This window comes from Rhincodon typus, chromosome 2 (assembly GCF_021869965.1).
Source record: "Rhincodon typus isolate 14 chromosome 2, sRhiTyp1.1, whole genome shotgun sequence".
Classification (NCBI taxonomy): Eukaryota; Metazoa; Chordata; class Chondrichthyes; order Orectolobiformes; family Rhincodontidae; genus Rhincodon; species Rhincodon typus.
Window position 1 is genome coordinate 131,429,119 of NC_063333.1, and position 4,378 is coordinate 131,433,496.

The following is a 4,378-nucleotide window of genomic DNA, read 5'->3' on the forward strand; positions in this document are numbered from 1 at the left end:
AAAAAAAAAGGCGTTCACTGGAAAACAAATTCCATTAGCTTTTCATGGACCTTTCCAGTAAGGCCAAAAGGAGGAGATAGGATTTAGTCTAAGGGAACAGAAGAAGAATGTTAAACATCCATTGAATATGGTGTTTGTCCAAATGGAAAACACCAATATTTAAATCCTGCACAACACCCTGGTCATAGATGTATCTGTTGATATCCTGTTCTTCCTTTTGGATCCAGAAAATGTAACCTTAAAAGGGACCCTCTTGAGATGCAGTGGTAATGTCCCTACCCATGTATGATAAGGCCCAGGTTCAAGTCCCACCTGTTCCAGAGGTGTCTAATAACATCTCTTAACAGGGCTCATTAGAAAAATAAGTTAAAGGAAAAATTGTAACTCTAAATTTAGTCATTAAAATAATTTTTTGGAGTATGTGCACCGAATTTTGCCAAGGTAAGAGATAACCATTTTGGAGGTAAATAATTTTGTTGAGCAATGGTGCTTATTAACTGGGAGAAAACCCTTTTGGATTTTGTTATAAATGATCTTTAAACCTCACCAAGCTTATGATTAAACACCTAGCTAACATGGGAGACAATAACAATGCCCTCTTTCTGTTACTAATGGACTGGATGTAATTGGCTTTGTGAATCTTTGGGTAAAGATCTTGATCTTTTTGTGACAAGTTACAAGAGGTGTTGTTATTCTGACTGTAGCTGACCCTCATTGAAAATCCTGAGACATTGAAGTATAATTTAATATGTTCCTTTCTTGAATCGATAAATATGTGCAAAGTAACTGAAGGAATATTCTAAAATGTTGTTTTGGTACTGTGTACAATATTCAAGGTTAATGTACCTTTCAATCAGTTAAACCACTGCTGTCGTATCGAACTTGCAACTCGATTAGAGTATAAAATCTGTCAAGTTAAATTCTGCAATTAAACTGCATGCTATATCCATATTAACAGCTTCCAATAACTAACCAGAGTTCATTTTAGCCTGGTTAGTTCCACTCTACAGGACCCAATACAAGCTAACAGGGCAACAGCTTTTACAAGAATGAGAGTTCTTTATTTTTCGACTTTCTTACTACTGCAAATTGCCAAACAGAGAAAGTTATGCCCTCATGCCCAATAAGAGTACTTGATGGCCATGTTATACCAGAGATATATAGGCATTGAACACACAAGACAGCTGGTATGCAACATGACTCTGTGTCCTGGCTAAGGATGAATCAGGATGTTCAACAACTTGTGAATCTATGTGAGGCATTCCAATTCCAAACTTATTAACCCTAGCTATGGAAGGAGCCTATACATCCACATCATGTTCCGTCCTGTCATTGGAAGAAAATAGCAACATGTAGCACACAGGGAAGATTACATTGCTTTTATAAATTATGATTTATTTCTCTAAATTTCCTTTTGTTCAATGATTTAACAACACAATGATTTCAACTGTCCTTGACACAATGAGCACTTTTTCAGTTTATTTGCTATCCAAATCAGATCGTATCTGACAAAAGACCACAGTACACCAGCTAGCCATTTTAATGTGTGAATTAAGTGGAGAGTAATCCATATCACACTGTCACCCCACTATCCACACTCAAATGGTCAAACAAAACTTTTGGCGTGCAATATCAAATTTAGACCTGGAATCCTTTTCAGTTCTCATGGCCTAGGAATTTATTTTCGATTCGAATGGCTTAAACCTCTTTCCTCAGCTTGGCAAACTCACAAACGTACCTGTCCTTCTTCTAGTTTGAAATAGTTCCCTTGAATCTGAAGGAGGGTCTAGGCCCAAAACGTCAGCCTTCCTGCTCCTCTGATGCTGCTTGGCCTGCTGTGTTCATCCAGCTCTACACCTTGTTATTCTGATGAACCTGGTCTGTGCCTCCTCCAAAGCCAACATAACCTATTCTGAGATTCACTACTAGAAGTTGACTGTTTATATATGATACTCTCCTAAGTGGAAGCCTTCAGTGGAAGTTAGCAGAAATTTAAATTTAGAAAATGAAATTCTGACTTTTTGTCAAATTATGGTGAACTGGAAGTATTAAATCACCAGCCACCATAGAAAGGTGACAGCACACTTAGAGGTCATTCAGCTCATCATGTTTGTTTCTGATTGGTTAGTTACCAACATTGACATAATCAAACACTGTATGGCCAATTGCATGGTGCCACACAGATTTCCCACCCTTACCTTATTTTTTGTAGCAAAGGTTTGACTTTAAAAAAGTTGTTGCAGCGACTGTGGCAATGTTATTGTTCCATCACCTGTTAATACTACCACACTCACTATTTAATTCAAGTGAATAGTTTCTGGCATTAAAACTTCCACGAAAGTGTTGATAAATTCATAACCAAACTCAAAAATGTCCCAAATAAAAACCAAAAGAACTGCAGATACTATAAATCAGAAACAAAAAGACATGTTGCTGGAAAAGCTCAGCAAGTCTGGCAGCATCTGTGAAGAGAAATCAGAGTTAACATATCAGATCCGGTGACACTTCTTCAGAACTGATGATAGCTAGGAAAATGTCAGTTTATCCGCAGAAGATGGGGTGCAGGGGTGTGGTGTGGGTAAGGAGTAAACAATAGGTGGGGCTAGAACCTAAAAAGAGAAGAACAAGTTGAACAGACAAAGGAGTGGATAACGATGTGGCTAGGAGGCTGAATAGCTATTAATGGACACTGTTAATGGCTAAACAATAGGTAGTGTGTAATGGCAAACTATGAGATAACGAGGCCTGGTGTGTGGGGTGGGGCTCTAGGACAGTGGAGAGTTCAGGCCCTTAAATTACAGAACTCCATATTGAGTCCAGAGGGCTGGTGGGTTCCCAAGCAGAAAATGAGGTGTTGTTCTTGCAGCTTGCACTGAGCTTCACTGGAACACTGCAGCAAGCCTGAGACAGAGATGTTGGCCAGGGGACAGGGTGGTGTGCTAAAGTGGCAGGCAACTGGAAGCTCAGGGTCTATTTTTTGTGGGGCAGAAGAAGATGTTCTGCAAAGCAAAGCAGTCACCCGGTCTACGCTTCATTTCCCCAATGTAGAGGGGGACCACATTGCGAGTAGTAAATACAGTAGACTAGCTTGTGAGAAGTGAAAAATATCCCAGGGTGGGGTTCAAGGAAATGGGAGGCTTAAAAGTAAATGCAGAATAATTTTAAAATGAAAGGGACTGGTGTGTGAGTATATCAAGTACAGAAGCTGCAGGTGCCAGAATCCAGCAGTTCACTCCACTGGGGACATGTAACGTACGAAATGCTTAAGACTTTGCATCAGCGACACTAAAGTACTTACCCTGCTCTCAACATCGATCGCCAGCCCCAAGAAAGCTGCACTTCGTACTGAGCCTGAGGCTCGGTTCCGTGGCATCAGACGGTTCTTGTTAACAGATGCATCAGGGCGCTGAAAGATCCTGCGGGAAGCGGGAAACAAGATGCCACCAGCTGAAAAGCTTGCAGGATCTGGGTGTGAGCAATCCCCCAGTAAATGGGTATGAAAGAGCTGCCCAGCGGGGACTCAACAGAACTACCCAACACCTTAAACACTCTGAGAATATCTTATTAACTTTCTCGGGGGCTCTTAATAGTGATGGAGAGATTATTAAAATGTATAGAACGTGTTTGATCATCTGTTATCAGCCATTAGAAATTTAAACGCTCCACAGCCATTGGAGTGTATTTGAAGGCACTGTTTTTACACGCAGTCTATCCTTTGTGTTCAGCAAGCTCACGATAAAAATTAAAATTATGTTAAAAACTATTTTTTAAATAAAGTAATAAAATAAAATGTGAATTATTTGCTTTTCATAGTCACCAATCATGGTTTGTACAACCTGCGATAATTTAACTGTATTTCCGGAACCACATTCCTTTGTCTCATAATTACATTGTTGTTAGTGTGTGAGGTTAAATCTCTGGGCCAGTAATGCATGGATTGTGTTCAATGAAAGGGTTTATCCACAGATATTGTTCAAACTTGACACCTGATTAATGCTTCGCCGGCACTGCATCCTGATCCAGGAATTTTAATCAGGTATTATATCGCTGTAGGAGCCCATCACCCGAGTTTTAGTTGAGACTCAGCCCCCAAAATTTAAGGGTTCCCTGTCAATGACTGTCAGTATCTGAAATTAAAGAGAAATGGCAGAGGTATTCTTCCTGCCAAAAATGGAAAATCTCAATTAACCAAATCACGCTCTTGCACCAACACGCACGACTGAGGAGAGCGCGTAGGCCATTCGGTCCCTCGAGACTTGTCTATCATCAGTCATGCAGCACGGAGGCAGACCTTGGGTTATGCCTAACATAATCCCAAACGAAAGTAGTCCCAATTGCCTGCTCCTGGCCCATATCCCTCCAAACCTTTCCTATTTAT

General features: G+C 40.3%; 1 long non-coding RNA gene across 1 annotated transcript in view; it reads right to left on the reverse strand.

Annotated features, from left to right (window-relative positions):
• Positions 1–3,500, reverse strand: part of LOC125485730 — a 41,343-nt gene extending 37,843 nt beyond the window's left edge. The window contains exon 1 of the long non-coding RNA XR_007264430.1: positions 3,299–3,500. This is a non-coding gene — a long non-coding RNA (uncharacterized LOC125485730). The remainder of the gene's footprint in view (positions 1–3,298) is intronic.
• Between the last annotated feature and the right edge of the window lie 878 nt (positions 3,501–4,378).